Here is a 19,118-nt window from a genome sequence, read left to right as displayed (position 1 = left end):
AAAAATGAAAAAAGCCTGAGAATTTAACCCATTTAAATGTGTTGTGATTAGTGATATATTTGGATTTATTTTCATTACATTATTTTATAATTTCTATTTACCATGATTCATCATTGTTTGTTTCTTTTTCTCTTTGCCTGCCTTCTCTTGGATTAATCAGGTTTTTATTATTCTCTTTTCCCCCAACAGCGGTTTAGAAGCTGTATATTCTAATTTTATTATTTTGACATTTACTGTTAAAATTTTAGCAGTCATATTGATTTAACACGATCTAAAGTTAATTGATAGCTTTAACCTCCAGAAGAGCATGAATCTTAAAATTCCTTAACTCTTAACCTCCCCATCCTATCTCACTCATTACTGTGATCTACCATTTCAATTCTTGTTGTTACAACCCCCAAACACATAATTATTATTGGTGTTCTTCTATACAGTCAATACTTGTTTAAATCTTCCCACATTTTCTGACATTTTCTCAACATTGCTTCTTGGATCCTCCTTTCTTACATCTATTTTATTCTTTTCTTTTTTTTTTAATTTTTTTAATGTTTTATTTATTTCTAGGAGAGAGAGAGAGAGACAGCGTGAGCAGGGGAGGGTCAGAGAGAGAGGGAGTCACAGACTGAAACAGGCTCCAGGCTCTGAGCTGGCAGTCAGCACAAAGCCCGACGCGGGGCTCGAACCCACGAACTGCGAGATCATGACCTAAGCGAAAGTCGGACGCTTAACCGACTAAGCCACCCAGGCTCCCCTAGATACATTTCTTGATAGTTCTTTTAATGGAGTTCTGTGAGTGGCAAATTCTCTACATTATTTGTTAACTAAACTGCCCTTTATAATTTTCCCTCTCTTGATTAATACTATAATTCTAAGAAAATATTAATATATTATCTTCTGGTCTCTATTGAGAAATCTGTCATTCTAATCCTTGTTACTATGTATGTGATCTCTTATCCCACTTTGATTTGCAGATTTTATCTTTTTATTTGGTGTTTAAATAGTTTCACTAGGAAATACCTAGGTGTGGATTTTTTTTATACTTACCCAGCTTGGAATTCCTCATGATTCTCCTATTTGAGGGCTCATGACTATAATAAGTTAGGAGTATCCATTCTCCTCTAAACCCTTCTCTCTAGTATCTCTTTCTGGAACTCTTAATACATTTGTGTTGGACTTTCTCATTATCTTGAACTCTCTTAATATGTTCTATCCTATCTCTCTGCCGTATTTTAGATAAAATCCTCTAAACTTTGGTTCAATAATTCTCTCCCCTCGTGTGCTAATGTGGTTTGTAACCCATCAAAATGAGTTTTTCACTCAAGGAGTGTATCTCTGATTTCTAGAAAGTTTATTTAGTTATATTTGAACCTTCTTTTCTTTATTTATAGTATCTTGGTCTTTCCTCCAGAGTCTGATTCCTTCTATTATGTTTTAAGGCATTTTTAGCATACTTTCCTCCTCTCTGATTGTTCTTCTGTTATCTCAAGTTCATAGGACTTGAATCTTACTGTTTGTTGTGTCTGCCGACTCTTGCTCGCCCTGAATTATTTCGTTGTATGCTTTTAATTTTTTAAACCCATGAGCTCATCTGCAATGGAGCTTATTTTCTGAGAAAATACAGTGAGGCTTGTTGTTGCGGTGTCACTTCAGGGTGACTCAGGATCACAGGCATTCCAGGGGTATCCACTTTGGGACAGATTGTTATGTTTATCTCTCTGCTAGGAGTTTCCTGCGACTTGGAGAGACATTTGCATGTTTTCTGAGTGGATTAAAGACATGTTTTGGACCCAAAACCCAAGGGCAAGCCTAGTGCTTAATTTTCTCTAGGGAGACTGCTTCCCTAGACTCAAGCTGAGACAGCTTCCTTGTCTTCTCCTTGTGCCAAGAGACAAATTTTTTTGAATCTCCCTTTCCACTGCGAGTTCAGCTCTTCAAAAGTCCTGATTTATACTTCTTAGGATTCCAAGACCTTGTGTCCTGTCCTCAAAGAAGTGTTAAAACCCAAACCCCTTGGTACACAGGGAACAAAAGCAAACTCCCAGGTTAGTTCATGCACTTACTGCTCTGACTTTCAGTTTCCTCTTCATTTCAGATACTTATGATCTCAGCTATGCAATTTTTAAGGGTGACATGTGTCCAGAATCCTGTGTGTTTGTGGCAGGAGGAATTTTAAGTTCCTTAGTCCATCATCTTTCTGGAACTAGAAATCTCCTCCACCATTTATTCATGTGGCCACCTCCCAAGAAACATAATTTCAGAGTAATCTGCAACTGTTTACACATCTCTAAAACACATTAGTCAAGTTGAAATATTCTGCCAATAATCCAGATGTTTTTGTCTATGCAATGCCAAATATCCAGATGTGTGTGTCCAATTCATCTGCTATTTCAATATATAATAAACTTACATTATTAAGCACATTGCTATTTCACAAATTCAGGAATCCTCTGGGTAGAATCCTGTCCCTTATTTGCTTGGACTAATTATATTTGAGTACATAACTTTATACTGTCACATAGATTTATAATGCTGTGATTTTCTTCCTTGTTGTTGTAGTAATTCTTTTTTCCCCACAATATAGTATTGAGGTCAATAAGTATTTATTAAGCTCTTGGCTGAGGGTCAAAAGAAGGAAAACCACTCTGTTCTTCGGGGATATTAAACTCTAGTTATTTTTATTTATTCATTCCTTCATTCAAAACTTTTTTATTGAGTACACACCATGTTCCTGGAGAAACAGTAGCAAACAAGGGAAACAGTAGCAAACAGGGTCTGCCCCTTGTGAAGCAGATCATTTAGTGAGACACAGACAGTCACACAAGTAATATAGAACGAAAATTGTAATAAACGTTATGTAGAAAAGTAGGAACACCATGGTAGAGTCTATGAAACATGGTCTCAATTTAGTCTGGCTAAGTCAGGCAAGGCCTCTGTTAGGAATGAATGAACCTGTAACCTGAAGGCTACAAAGAGTAGAAAGTTCCAGACAGGAACTGTGGGAAGGTGTGTGGCTGAGTCTGGGGCTGCAGGAGCTTGGAAACTTAAGGACACAAAGGTTATCGGTGTGGGTGGGAGTGTTAGCAGGAGGCTGATGTGAAGATAGAGCTTGAGAGGAAGCAGGCATCGAATCAGGTCTCAATAGGACAGTTTGGATTTTGGATTCCTTCTAAGTGCAGTAACTCACCATTGAAGTATTGGAGCAGAGGAATGATGTGGAAAATCCCTGGCTGCTGGGTGGGAATAGGTGGGGCAGGGACATGAAAGGAAACCAGTGAGTTCAGAGGCTAATCAAGGTGAGAAGACATCACAGTGTACAATGAGGCAGCAACAATGGATGTGGACAGAAATAGATGAACTTCTAAGTTTTGGAGCTGTTCTTTGGTGATGGATATGGGTAGTGTGGGAGAGAAAAGTATCAAGTTGTACCTGGTAAAAACAACTGGGTATGTGAACACGCCGTTTACTCAGAGAGGCAGACCTAGAGAAAAACCACATTTCTGGGGAGAAATTAACTCATTTGAAAGCATATTAGCTATGAGATGTCTATGGGACATATAAGCAGAGATGTCAAAGTGACAGTAGGATGTGTTTTCTGGAGTTGAGAAGAGCTGGGTGAAGTTATAAATGTGGTAGCCAATGGCCTGTAACTGATACAGAGAACCATGGAACTGGTTACAATGACATGGAGAGAGGCTGTAGACAGAAAGAGTGCAGAAGCTTTGGTCTAGTGGAAGACAAGAATAAATTTTGGAAAAAAAAACAACTGAGTAGGAGTATCTCGAGTGGGGAGAAAGTAGAGCTTGGTGTCATGAAACCCAAGAAAAGAGAGGGTTTATGAATGACAAAGTGGCCAACTGAGTCCAATATTTCTGAAAATTCAAGTAAGATAAAAACTAAAAAGTGGCCAATGGGCAGTGCAGATGCCATGGGTGGGTCTAACAAAAGCATTTGGGGAGAGAGAAAGAGAAAGAAGCCAGAGTGAAATGGTTTAAAGTTTTTATCCGTGGGAACAGAGAAGGCAGAGAGAGAATGAGTGGTCAGCTCTCTCGGGGAAGGGCGTGGGGAGGGCTGTAGAGATAAGACTAACTCAGAAAACACAAGATAGTGGAAGACATGAGGAGTTTATCATTACAAGTTTGGGGAAAGGAGAGTCAAACAGGCTGGAACAGGTTGGGGAGAAATTCCTGATGAGATTCAGCCTTTGGGTAGCAGGCAGGATGTGGCTAAATGGAGAGGGGAGGAGGCATGTGTGCCCGGGAACCAGTGGAAATGAAAGCACATGGACAGAGGTGGGCAGAGGACAAAGGGGACCAAAGAGAGAATGGTGTGAAGACAGCAGATGTCTGAGAGAACTGAAGAGCAAAGCTGGAGGGGACGAGTTGAGTACATCTGGTTCTTAAAAATCTGCCCACTTCTAAGAAACACACTCCCCACCTTTAGATAAACCTCCCCTGCGTTCCATCCATGAGGTTGTACACCGGCTGCCATCAGCCCTCTCCTTACCAGGGATGGGCTAGCCATGTCAGGCCAGTCAGACGCCCCCCTCCCCACCCCAGCACCAGGGCCCTTGCTCACAGAAGCTACAGAAACATTCTTGTGGAGAGAAGGAAGTCGGCCTTCAGAAAGCAGTAGAGACGAGACGCAGTGGACATGAAGTCCATGTCATCCAAGGCCCCCTGGGGCCCGCCCCACACCCCTGTCCTTCCTGTGGTCTGAGTACAAGAAGCTCCCCAATACATTCCTTCCCCCCTTGGGTCCCCACTGGTTCTAGTGAGTGCTACTTGCCACCAAGAGGGTTGTGAGCTCACAAATGAGATGACACCGGAGACCAGGAATACTCATTGTGAGGCTGAGCAGCAGGCTGAGAGAGGGTAGCCTGCCCAACGACCTAGGAGGTTAGAGGAACCCCTACCATAAAGCAGGCAAACACCCCACATCTCAGAAACAGACTATCCTTACTTGCTGATGACAGCCTTTGAAATCGTCTGCTTCTGCATTAACAAACTACAGTTAATTCCATTAATATCATTTTGAAATGACATCAACACCCTTTTATCTGAAGCTTCAAGCGTTAGTTCATGTCAGAATCAGGACACGTAGACTCCCTGATCTGAGCTAGCATGAAGGCTCTTAAGAACAGAGGAAGATAGAGGTTGTTGGTAAAATGAGCTCACGTCTTTTATCCACAGGCTGGAGGTCTGGCTGCCAAAAGCCCACAGAGGGAAGTATGTGGCAGGTTTATGGTATGATGGAGGTAAAAAGGTGGTGGAAAGATCAGTTCCCTTGCCAAAGAAGTGACAAGAAAGCATTTCTTGGCCTCACAGCCTCTGTCGCCCATTCTCTTCTGAGGTTTTGATGCCTTATTTGGATTGCAAATGCACACACATAGCAAAGGGTCCCCGCTGACTGAGATGTCAGGCGGCATTTGTTATGTTATTCCAATGCATTTTTATGAAGAAGCCGCAATAACTCTGGTTCTTATTTAGGGTCTACGAAAGCTGATTTCTTGCACATGGGGCTCCCTTAGCCCACTCAAGCTCCCCGAATTCACAATACACCCAAAGAGTAAGCCTGGCCTCTTCAGAGGGCTGCACTTTGTAGGGATACCATAAAAGTCTGATGATGGAGCCAGCTCCCCCTATAAAAAGATACAGTGCCTCAAAGATTTCATAACTTGGAAAATGTTTATGAGATAGTATGTGAAGAATTCAGTTTGTAAAACTGTGTATATAGAGCAATCCCATTTCTATAAACAAACATATGCATATGTCTATACATGTGGGGTGTGTTTGCGGGTGTGCACGTGATCCTGAAGCGATACACACCAAAATGTTTGCAATGGTTAGCTTGAAGGGGAAAGAAAGGAGGCTTGTAGGTAACCACTTTATATACTTTTCTTTACTTAACCACATTTTCCCATCTTTCTACAATAAACATGTATTAATTGGATAATTTTTTAATGTTATTCTTTTTTTTAATGTTATTCTTTAAACAAGCATCTGGCAGGTTTCTTATAAACAAGTATTGAAAGCTCACAGTTGTAGGGTTGTTTTGGGGGTTTGTTTTCTGTAGGGGCTGGGGGGGGGAGTTAGGGGAGGGGAGTTGTTGTTTGTTTCTATATTGCTTTACTGCAGGATCCCAGAGGACATGAGGTGCCCAAACAGTGTCTGATAAACACCGCTGCTACTCCCACAAAACCTCCTAAAGGATGATTTGCTGGGTTGTCAGTTTTACTTGACTAACCAGAAATAACCCCTCTAGATAATAGCTGGCTGGTACTAGGGCACATAATCCCTCCCTAATCAGCCGTTTACAATCAGTCCAGGTAACTATATACTCACCACTTGCTGTCTGCGGTTCGGTAGAAACCACTTACTCACAATGCTTTCAGCCCTAGTAGGGGGAATCCCCAATGAAGCCGAACTGCCATCTTGTACTCCAAATACTTAGTAGTGGTTGTTAAAAGGCCTTACATGCCCACATGAAAACCATTGGCTTTATCCCTCTGAATTGAAAAAAAAAACCTTAAATAGGTTTCTTTCCCAGTCAAGCCCTGTAATAGAAACAGATGCACACACACAGACATCTATGTATTACAAGAAAACAAAAGTAAATGCATCGGCCTAGTGCCTAAGAGCATGGATTTTGAAGCCAAACAGTCTTGAGTTGATTAGTTTTAACTGCATGATCTAACTTATTACAATAATGCTATGAGGGCAGTAATATTATCCTCCATGTCCCAGATGGGGAAACTGAGGCTCACAGAATTTAAGGAGCTTGCTCAAAGTCACAGAGAGTAAGTGGAAGTTAGAAACTGAGCCAACATTTATGGGACACCAGAGCATGTGTTTTTCATCTCTTGCCAGTACTTCCACCGCTCCTACAAAAATATGATTATGGAGAATGTGTACATCGTAAGGACGTATGTCATCAAGTTTGAGATAACTATGGTTTTGCTCCCCAGCTAACTCCCAGAAGAAACAAATCAGACTGTTTCCCTTTTTCTTGTATTTTCCCTCCCTCTAGCTTTCCTGCATGGGGTACACACACACATACACACACATGCATGCATGCGCACGCGCACGCACACACACACACACACACACAGTCCTCCTGAAGTAACCATTTGCAATGGGATTAATGAGGGTTTCAAATGCCCCTGAGGCTGTAGGAGACCTTCTTCCAGGCAGCGGCACAAATGTGGGCCCACTCACTGCTGGGAGTTATGAGTTAGTTGCCTCTAGAGAGTCTGAGTTGAGGCTGCCCCCTTCTTTATTAGGATGGTAAAGAGTTCAACAGTCTTTCCTAAACCTCCTTGTAAACAACAGTTGGAGATGCCATTGGAGAGGCTGGAGGAACAGCCATTTTAAAGAAGCTCCAAGGAGCTCAAGTGACTTGACTTCCCTGCCCTTAGTCTACTTCATAAGGTAGTTGTGAAGTTCTCAGAAAGTTTCCAAGGAGAATAGATTTTAACAAACATAGTGTGAGATCCCTGTGGCGGTATCATTGCCTCTTGGTAGAAGCTGGCAACAGTGGTGGCCATTTTGTAGGAGCTGGTCACGTGGCAGCCATTTTGTAGCGTCTATCAAAGCTTGTGAAGAACAAAACCATCTAGAGCCCACAAACATAGGGGAAAGTCTGTGGGGACAGAGAAGCTGGAAGGCAGTTCTTTAGACAGAGATGTCTTCATCTGAAAAATGGGGGTAATCATATTTGTGTGAATACAGTCAGTATAGGGCCTGATGTATAATGAGCCTTCCAAGAATCTCCAGTAGAGCAAATCTAACTTGATTTTTAAAACTTAATATCAATCTCAAGAACCAAATATTAGCCTAGCCAGCTGCCCCTCCTGCCAGCAGGTTTACTTGTACAAACAAATCATGTTCCCCTAGTAAAGAGGATCAAGCTGACACATGCCATTGTTCAGAAGGCAATTATCGTAATGAGGGAAAGCAAACTGAATGGAGGGCTAATCCAGCTGCTATGTTGATAAAGCATAATAAAAGTGGCCGCTATGGAGCAGGACGCCGAGTTAATTTGCACTTTTCTCCACAAGCCTGATGCTGCATACACCACAACTACTCTCATAACTAAACAAGAGCTAATTACTCGTGTTAATTACCCAGCCCTAGGTCAGAACTGTGTCTGGTTAAAGGTGGCCAAGGGCTAAGCGCACAGGTTCTCTCTTTGAGTGTTACAGAGGCCTTTTGGGCGCCTGGATCTTTGAGATCAGTGCTCATCACCTTTAGGATGCATTCGTTACACAGATGAAAGTAATTCTATAGATGAGCCCAGCAACTTCCCCACTCCCTCCTTTTAAGATCCCACAAAATATTTTTCCAGATTTTCTTCTTGTCTACACAGAACACTATACTCTGTGAAAACTTTAGCAAAAGTAAGTTAATAAATTAATCATTAATAAATGTAATATAATAAGCATGATATTAATAATTAATAAACGTGGTATGTGATCATTGTAATAATAAACATAATATTAATGATTAATAACTAATAATAAATCATAATATGATTCCATTCTTAAAACAGTCTGAAAAAGGCAAAACTATAGAGACAGAGGACAGGTCAGTGGTTGCTGGGGTGAGAGTGGAGGTAACCCCGGGGCTGATAGAGTTGTGGATTGTGGTGAGGGATGTATCAAGGCTATGCATTTGTCAAAACTCACGTGCCACAAAGAGCGAATTTTACCGTATTCTACTGTATACATTTTTTAAAATATTTTTTATTTATTTCTGGGAGAGAGAGAGACAGCATGAGCAGGGGAGGGTCAGAGAGAGAGGGAGATGCAGACTCCGAAATAGGCGCCAGGCTCTGAGCTGGCAGTCAGCCGAGCCCGAGCGGGGCTCGAACCCACGAACCGCGAGATCATGACCTAAGCGAAAGTCGGACCGACTTTCGGCTTAACCGACTAAGCCACCCAGGCGCCCCTACATTTTAAAAATAAACGATAAAACTTGCCCTCTCTCTAGCAGTTTTTCTTGTTAATGTATTACTAGCAATTGCCAAGATACCTTTTTTCTGACAGAGGACATCTTTGAAACTCTAGCAAAACAGGAGAGGGGTAACAATGGCTTATTTTACTAATTTGTAATAAGTGGCCTGTATCTATTGTTTTTGAAATGATTAAGCAGGTGTGGATATTTTTTCCCTGGGAATGCTAAACTGGTGTCTACGAAAACAGAGTGGAGCAAAGGCTTGAACGATTTTCCAGTGAGATCAGTCCAGTCTTAATCTCCATGACGCCAAAATACTTGGCTGCAAAGTGGAAAGTCCAGTCAGTGACCCAGCTGTTTTGTCTCTGTGTGTCCCCCAATCTATGTGACTGCTCAGAGACAGGTTTCAGATCGTTTGGCTGGTGCCAAGGAGACCCATCAGAGATAGCCTTCCCCAATAAATGAACTTTCTTTGCGCTTCCTCAACTCCCTTTACTCCCTTTGGCTATAGCCTGAAGTTCTTTGTCATTTTATTTCAACAACAGTTGCTTTAAAAGACATATCAGCTACTTTATGATGCTATAACCTGCATCTTTCTTTATTTCGCCCTTGGGGCCCTCAGAGCGACTTCTCAAAAAGGCTGATGCGAGCCTTAAATATCACAAAGGTCATTCATTATCACAGCGACCTCAAAACTTAACACCGTTTCCAAAATAATCACACCAGAATTGACAGGCAATTTTGCATTCATTTGTAATGTTAAGTACTTAATCAACAAGTTAAATATTCTTCGGGTTCACAAGAATGATGACAGCCTCTGACTGGTTTTCTATCACTTAAGTGGGGTTTGTCTGATTAGGGCTGACACATGTATATAAGAAAGCAATGAGGTTTACCTACACGCTTTTTTCTGTTGTTGTTGGGAATATGATAATGTGATAAAATTAGATCCTAACGTGCTTGCACATTTTTGCCTTTCAATTACAGGTGTACCTTTGTTGCAGAAGTAAAAAGGGAGAAAGTAGCCTTAGAGATGGATCCTACCACATCTGCTATCTGTCCACAGTGACAGGGGTCAAGGGGGAAGTCATCTCAGGGAGACAGACACTTAAGCTCAATTTGTAGAATCACAGACTTTCAGGTTAGCAGAGGCCTTAATAATGGCTCTGATTAGCCTTTCTGATCGCAAGAACAAGAGAACACTCCACTGAGCTTGAGAAATTGTAAGAAAACACCTGAAGTAGGTCGGAGGCTGAAAAACAATAAGGCATCAAGACAGCTCTGGGACCAGAGACTTGGTCTGTCTCTCTCATGCCACATGCTTTCTCTCTCAGGGTGTCTCAGCCTCTCTGTTCACATGCTCCTTCCCATCCCTGTAAAAATAAACTCCTTTTAATTGCCTCACACTTTCAACTTGCTCAGGGCCCTTTATGACTTTTCCAGCCTCTCCCTAGTATCAAAACCATTGCAAACTTGCTGGTTCACTCTGTGTTTCTTAGTTTTGGAGAGAGAAAATGTGATTGGTTCAGCACATTTTTCCATGCCAGGCCCAATTACGTGTGACTGTCACCCTGTGAACTGACGGCCCTGAGATCAAGTGTCACTGCTCAGTCCGAGGTGCAGAAACAAGGTACAAGACACAGCCACCTTGGCAGCAGGGGCTCTTCGTGGGCAGTTACCATCAGGAAGGCCGAGACGGCAAAGCTGTGGGGTCACGGTGACCTTGTCTAACAGTTGCATTTCTTCTCCAACAGGGGTTTCAAACTCCAGTGCCTACAATAGCCAGACAGGTGACGAACTCAGTTAAACTGGCCTGGTCAAGAGCATGCATTGTATGAGTGGGAAAGACTTTGGGAAACTGGAGAATACAGCCTGGTATAAAGGGGATGAGAAAATTAGCTCCAGTTGGTAGACTGATGTGCAGAAAAGAGGGCCTAGTGTTGGCCAATCTTCTAATTCTCCATCAGAATCCAGACATCTGACACTTTATTGAAAATCTCCCAAACTTTAATGTTCACTTGAACTTTCTAAACCATCTGGGTGAACCAGAACATTCCCTTATCTCCTCCACCTTTCAACCAACGATTGAGCTTCAGTGCCCAGATCCTCCTGAGCACATAGCAGTGGAGGAGACACCGCCATCTTTAAAGGAAGTCCATTCTGCTTTCCAACAGTTCTGCTCACTTAAAATTCTTTCATATAGATGAATCTGGATCTGTCTCCCCACAGTCCGTCTTTTACGATGTGAAGGGGAAAAAGTGGAAAGCCCCTGCAACCAAGTAGCCAAAGACATACCTGAAGACAACTCCTGGCAGCAGACTGACTTCTTCCCGTTTCTTCAGAAGTACTTCATCGGGTTCATTCCCTTCACCATCCTGCTTGTGAACACACCCCATCAGTTAATGTCCCCCTCAGACGGCGGCGATTCAGCCAGGAGTCAGACTATAGCACAGAACACCACAGAACTATTTCGCCTTTCCCATGTGAGACTTTATACTTCTGTTAACATGATTGAAGATTATTTCTGATAACAAGTTCATACTATTAATTCACACTGTGTTTCAAGTAAACTTAAGTGCTTTCAGATACTTTGCTGGCTCTTGGTTTTTCACATCGACATCTACTAAACCTGATTTTTATCACCCTGCTCTTGTGGAGTTGGGTTCTCAGTTGTTGCTGCTGCTGTCCAAACTCTTATCTACCTAGAACCATTATTTAATATCTATACTCCAGAAAGCAATACCAAAAGTCACACTAGCATACCGGTCTATTTTTTAGATTTGCTTCTCTTTCTTTAAGATATTTTGTCATTAGAGTGAAATTCACTTTTTATAGCAAAATTTCACTTTTATTCTGAGAGTTGTTTGATAATTCTTCACTTAAAAATGTTTATTCACTTTGAGAGAGAAAGAGTGCACGAGTGGAGGAGGGGCAAGGAGAGAGGGAGAGGGAAAATTTGAAGCAGGCTCCATGCTGGCAGGACAGAGCCCCACACGAGGCTCAGTCCCATGAACCATAAGATCAAGAGTCAGATGCTCAGCTGACTGAGCCATCCAAGTGCCCCTGTAAGTCTTCACTTTTATTTTTCTGGCCCTGCTATTCTATCTTTTCTTTGCAAGATTAAAATCTATGTTTCTAAAGTCCAGAGTGTATATCTGGCTGTACTCTATACCCCCCCCCACCCCCTTCCTGGGAGTCCTGCATAGTCAAAGTCAGGTCATGTCCTCCTCATGTTCTCATCATTTCTGCATCTCCAACCAGCTGTTCTTTGTTGAACAGAATCAGGCCCACTACAACAGTTTCCCTCATTGCTCCTTCCGGCTTCTGAGAATTAAAACAGTAAGCATGATCTGCTTCCAGCTATGATGGAATGGATGATATCAGATTAATCCCCCACTGAGAACAACTATAAAGCTGATTAAAATACAAAGGCCAACTGTTGGAAGGCACTGGAGAGCAACCAAGGCAACCAGGGCCCCAAAGGGACAAAGATCCCGAAGACACAGGAAATGCATTGAAATGGGCCTAATATTCTGTGCACAATTTCCCCTCGAGGCATTTGTTGACTTCCAAGTTGTGCTTATCCAGGCCTAATGTCTCAGGTTGGGTTCCCTAAAACAGAGATGAGTTAGCACGATGCTACTAGACGGTGTTTTAGGATGAACCTCTGTGAAAGGGAGAGGAAGAAGGTCGTATTGTGTTACAAGTCCAGCCTCTGCTGACCCCACAGGGAGCTCTAGAACTAGAAGAAGCCTTCTGAGTTCTCTTAAGTTGTTGCATAGGGTACAGGCTACCCCTGGCATAAGGTAGACGTTGGTGGCGGGAAGCAGTTTTCTTCAGAAGAGGCAATCTCCAAAGAAGACTGATGATTGGAGGCTACCCTCTGATGAGACTTTAAGCAGTTGGAGTGAGAAGCCTTTTATTCCTCAATGGTGATCTGGCCAGCACATCAGAGCATCCATCACACCTAGAGACTGAGAAACTAAGCAGAAATCAACCTCTAAGAAGTTAAAAAAAAAACAAGCATTAACTTTAGTAGTCTTACAGTGCTACAGACTGGGAAATTGGAGTTTGGGGTGTGGCAAGAAGGAAGGGCACTGATAAACACCCAAGTGCTTAGTTGAGGACTTGGAAGAGCGAGCCCATGGGAATAAGAGAAAATCTGAAATTATCTCAAGGAGGTCAGCAAATTATCAACCTCTCAGGATAAAATTAAATATTTTCTAAAAGAACATAACATCAGCCATACTGTCTATGATTTTCCCTTTTTTTTTTTTTTTAAAGTTTATTTATTTATTTTGAGAGAGAGCGAGAGCAGGGGAGGGGCAGAGAGAGAGAAAGAATCCCTAATCAAGCTCCGAACTGTCAGCACAGAGACCAACTTGGGGATCGATCCCACAAACCATGTGATCATGACCTGAGCCAAAATCAAGAATCAGGCACTTAACCAACTGAGCCACCCAGGCACCTCTCTCCATGATTTTTCATACACAATGAAACATTCAGTTAAAAACTTATCAAACAACCAGGGGACAGCAATAAATGGGTAGGGTGGAGGAGGGAGATAGTAGAAAGAGATAATACAGAAAATAGAACCAGATGGAGGTGATCTAGATGTTAAAGTAACAGACATGCGTTTTAAATAGCTATGATCAACAGTTTAAGAAAATAACGGAGAAGATGGAGAATTTCACCAGAGAACTGGAATCTATAAGAAACCAAATGGAATGCCTAGAACTTAAAAACACAATAATGGAAAATAAAGATCCAATAGATTAAACAAAGATAATACACAGCAGAAGACAGGTTTAGTGACTTGGAAGAGAGATGAGTACGAAGTATCCAGGATGAAGCAGCACAGACAGGTAAAAGATGCTTTTTCAAACTTAACAGACATATGAGAAACAGGAAAAGTATTTCAAATACATGAGATTAGAGTCCTGGGTGGACAAATAAAAGAGAAAAGAGGTAATATTTGAAGAAACAGAAGCTGAAAACAATTGTCCAAACTGACATACTTAGGAAGCTTGGGTTATTTCACACGAAGGATGCCTGCAGAGCTGGGTGCTGAGTCCTTCACCCCCAATAACAGCCATCAGTCATCGAGCTTTCACGATGCCCACCCAGGAAAGCATATAGGTCCACCCAAGTCCTCTCCCTCCTCCTTGCTGCACCCTTATATCTATATCTTCAGCAGAGGAAAGACGCTGAGGCTGGAGGTTCATTCTTCATCCAAGGTCACCAGCCTACCGTAGTTGGAACTCTAATCCTTTGCTATTAACCTCTCTGCCATCCTCTGCCTTACAGAGATACATTATTTGTTTCACTCCTAATATCTTGCTCGGGTAATCCCTACAGACAAACTGAGAACTCTCACGGGGGCAGGGAAGTGGTGGGGGGGAGGGGGCGGATAATTCTAGGAAGTATTCTGGAGGACAGGAACACCTGGCTGGGTGCTCCAAGGGCAGGCATGAGGCACAGAGAGGGTGACAGTGAGGAAAGAAAGAACAGCAGATGGAAAAAGGTTCCAGAAGGAGAGATGGAGGCGAGTACTTTCAATCCCTTCAATATCTGTTTCTTTTTCCCCCAACAGCTGGTCTTGGCTTCAGGAAGAATCAACTCTTCTCTGCTTTCCCTTCCCTCCCGCACGGTATCCCCACCCTTCCAGCACTCCAGACTCTGCTATGGTCTGGTTCGGCCACATTATGGATTAAATAGGATTTTATGAGTTGACCAAGGGCCCACCCCCCATTGTTACACAGTTTATGGCAACACATGTTCTGATTCCAACACCACTTACAACTGACCTGAGGACACAGTTCATCTTACGTTGGGATCTGCCTGTACACGAGAACTTAAGCAATATCATCAGATGATGCCATAAACCTCTTCACCATGTGGACACGATTAATTACCAAAGGAGCATGGGAAACCACTGGGTACTGAGTTCTAAAGACACAGACACAGCTAAAGTCTTGCAGCTTATAAGAGGTTGGGATGGGGGTTTTCCCTGCAAGCGGGTGAAGTGTGGGATCAGCTGAAAACATACCTGGCAGAAGAGGGCAAAGGAAAGCAGCTACGCAGACAGCAGGGTAAATGGGAGGAGCACAGAGCTTGCTTTCACCTTTGGAGCCTCCCAGGGGGGCCCCCTCAGTTTGCAGCACCCCCGCACCCCCGTTTCCTGGGTTCCTGATCAGGTGTGGGGGGCAGAGTTCCAAAGGCGCCTCGAGACCTATAGGCTGCAGTTTGCTTTGCCGCCGGGGGGTTTGTGCAGGCTGCTGCTGGCCCTCCCGGGCCTTGCTCCATGTCTGCCCCAGGAGGTTGGCTCCTTCTGCCCACTCACAGTAGCCAAGCCTCCTGTTCAGGTTGGTAGGCTCCAGAAGCATTTATGAGGCCCGATTGGGTGCCAGGCCCTGCAACACACAGTGCGGAGCTAGAGGCGAGCTCCCGGGGACTGGGCTGGTGGTGATGAAGGATCTGGGCAGGTGAGCATGGGGCCAGTGTGCCAGGGGAGCTGGAAAGGAAAGGAGAGCCAGGGAATTACATTAGTGCAGCTGAGAGCGTCAAAGCCTTGCCTCTCCTGCACTTGGCCTTGTCTCTGCTTACCTAGACAGTGCAGCACCTCAGCCCCTGAGCCAGGAGATGGGCTAGAGCAGGGTCGGGCAAAGCCTGGTTTCTCAAACAGGCATCTGGCTTTCGGATGCTACACTTACCAGCTTGGGCCAGCCTCTTCTAAATCTCCATTTCCTCATCTTCAAGATGGAGATAACAGTGCGGTCAGTTCAATCACAATATGATATGTGTTCCTAAAAATTACCACTCTGCAAAATCGCAAGATAGAAACCCTAGGGGCTTATGGGAAAAATGGCGTTGGGGCCACAACACCCAGAAGCTTAATCAGTGACACATAAAATAAGGTAGAAACATAACGACAATGGCAGCACCGTTTCACACGTTCAATAGTTAAGAAATACATAACTACTACAGTGAAGTCTGGAACTTTATCTTGGCCGAGACCTGGAGTTTGCTGGCAGAAGTGGATGTTGGTGTGTAAGTTACCTTGACAGTAGAGGGAGAAGAGCTATCTGACTTTGGGTGGAAAGTACTGACACCAGATGTGGTGAGTATGGTTCCAGTACACCTGTACCCAGGTTAACTGGTAGGTGATTGAGGTGCAGCTGGGTGCCATCTTCTGCGTTCCTCGTTTTGTGTGTGCATGTAGACAAGATCAGACAAAAGCAAACACAAAATTCACAGTATGGCCGAGTCCCTAATACATCAATTACGATGAAACAAATTTTCATTTTTGAAACTAGAGTCATAGCCAAGCTGGCTGTACTAACTGCCTCATGAGGGGATCTCGTGAGGATTAGATTAGATTGTTCATATCAGTGTGGAATCCAGTGTCTGGCAAGTGGTGAATCAGGGTTGCTGGTGTGATGAATACACATCAGATTATTGTATTTCAAACAAATCAAACAACGACTCTATGAACAGCAGAGTGCCTAACCGTGGAGTGGGGAGTGGTCATGTAGGTAGTGTGGGGGTGGGGGTGATCATTTATCGTGGTGAAGAGGAAGGAGTACATGATTGAGATACCCAGCAGCAAGCTCTGCAATGTGCTGTTACCAGGACAACTTCCACACTCTCCCTGCCCCCGTTAACGTGAGTATGATCACAGGGATATATCTGTCCACCACTGCAGGAACCTTACCTCCTAGTACTCACTTACATTTTGTGGAATAGAAATTTAGGCAAGGCTCAGGCGAGTGAGTCTTCTGTTCCTCAGGGTATCAACAGAGGCCAGTCATTCAGTATTACTCAGCCAGCCAACGGGCTGGTCTGGAGAGTCCAAGACAGCTTACTGCCAATGTCTTTTGCTTTGGTGGGCATGGCTGGAAGGCTGGTCCCAGCTGGGACCACCAGTCAGAGTGCCTACATGCCACCTCTCCAGGACAGCCAGACTATTTACAGGTTTCAGGAGCCAGGAAGCAGAAGCAGCCAGTCTTCTTATCCAGCCTTGGAAACCCCGGAACACCATTTCTACTGCGACCAATTTGTCAAGCAAGTTAGCGCATCCCACATTCAAGGGCAGAGGAGTTAAGGTCTACCACTCAGTGGGAGGAGCAGCAAAGACCTTCTGCCATAATGTGGGCCTCCTGCCCTGGTTTATCTAAGGCCGCCCTTGGGCTGCAAGCTCCTTTGTAGTGGGGACCCGGTTTCATTAAGTTTTGGATCCAGAGTGTCCTTGTATCTGTCACCTAAAGACCTTGGTTAAGCTTGAGTACATGGATGAATAAATTGACAAACCGGAGCACCACCCCCTTTGTTCAAAGCCACCGATGCTTCAGGAGCAGGAATCATGGCTCCCCTCTTGTATCCCCAACACATAATGTGCCGTGTGACCCTTAGCCAGCACTGAATGTTTACCAAAAACCCAAACACCTACACTTCCGTGCTGGGGTCCCGCGGTGCAGCCATGGCTAAGAGGCTGGCAGGGGACAATGTTTGCAGCTGAAACCTGAGGCCGGGCAGGCTGGGCTGAAAGCAAGACCTGAGTGGTGGGATTTCTGGTGATGGCGGATGGGGCCGGGACTTAGAGCAGGTCATTACTGTGAGCCCTGGGAGACAGATGGAAACTGGGCTGAGGACGGGGACAGAGGGGACTGAAAGTCCACTCTCCTGCTGCCGGTGTGGGTTGGTGGAGAGAGCCAGAGCTCATGATCACACAAGGCCCCGACGGTCATCCAACTGTGCTTCACAGGCTTGCCTGCTAGCACACTGACCACACCCGGCACAAAGGAGAAACAGCTTTGGGTTCAATTCAGGCCGCAGATCTTGGAAAAGAAGGGAACTGGCCCCAGAAAATGAGCATTTAGTAACGTGGAAACGGTTGGTTATCATGAGCTGTAAACCAGGTGTTGACTGTGTGACTATTTTAAGTCTCATTTAATTTATCCCTTGGATTAGGTGGGTGCTATTTATAAGGAGTGATCCGCCCGCCGCTTTGGTCCTGGAGCAGGTGGGGCCCAGGAGCCTGGATCTCCTAGGTCAGGCTCTGGAGGAGGAGGAGGCCCAGGCCCTGCCTCCCACACTTCGCGCTGATAGCGCTGCGCACGCAGAAGCCATCGGCCTACAGACAATAGCTCTGCTTGAGCTCTGTGAATCAAGCCTCAGCCCCCACGTTGCTGGGGCCTCCGCCTGGCTGCCATGTGCAGGGACACCCTGGGCTTTGTCCTGCCTGGCCTGAGCCTTCAGGGAAGATTAGCCGAAATGGTTTGTCCCGGCTGGGTGACCCCTCCCCACACAGGCCTTTGGAACCTTCCACTGGACACAAAGAAGCGCAGTCCACACGCCTCCCTGAATTGGCGCGGTGGCGAGCTGAGCTTTGAGACCCCAGCATTCCCGGAAACCTGTGCCTTGGCTTCCCAGGCAAGGCCCGGGTTGCCCGTGGTGACTTTTTCCAGAACACACAGAAGATAACACACCCCGACTTGAGAGGCGGCTGTGGTGACCCGGGCCCAGCGGAGCTGAGCCGCAGTTCTGGCTGGAGGAGGGGCGAGGCGTGCAGGGTCCCACTGCCACCAGCCGCCCACCCGGCAGCCAGAGGCCGGCAGGCCCGCAGCAGCCTTGGCAGAGGACAGTTTCGTCGAACAGAACCGAATGACCCACAAATCAGGGCAGAGCGAGCTGGCGCGTCAGCTCGGGCAGGGCTGCGGTGCTGTGTGGGNCAAGCATGAGGGCCTCTCCAAGCCCTCCTGTGCAGCAGTAAATCTAGAAGTGAGCCCAGCGCCCCCCCTCACTCCCACTCTGCAGGTAGAGACCTGGGACACTGGTCACGCGGACACAGCCGCCTCCAGACGGAACTGGGCACCACGCGCGATGTCTGGGTTGTAAATAAGGCCAGCACCGCAAGCGTTTGGAAATCACGGAGCAGCGCCCACTACCCGGCAGGCAGCCTGTCACTTCCCGGGCCTCGCTGGCGCAGTGCCCACCTCTCCAGTTAGCGCGGGCCCTCCCAGTCTGGGCATGGAGACAGTGACACGTTTTAAGTTGGACCTGTCCCTCTTCGGTGTGTGAGATGGCAGACCGCTCACAGGGGCCAACCTGGCGCCCTGTTTGGTGGCACGATGGCGAGGGTCTGCCGGACTTCCAGGCCCGGGCGGC

The sequence above is a fragment of the Crocuta crocuta genome, unplaced genomic scaffold, assembly GCF_008692635.1.
Source record: "Crocuta crocuta isolate KB4526 unplaced genomic scaffold, BGI_CrCroc_1.0 scaffold457, whole genome shotgun sequence".
Classification (NCBI taxonomy): Eukaryota; Metazoa; Chordata; class Mammalia; order Carnivora; family Hyaenidae; genus Crocuta; species Crocuta crocuta.
The sequence above is the reverse complement of the archived record's forward strand: the minus strand, read 5'-3'. Positions refer to the sequence as shown.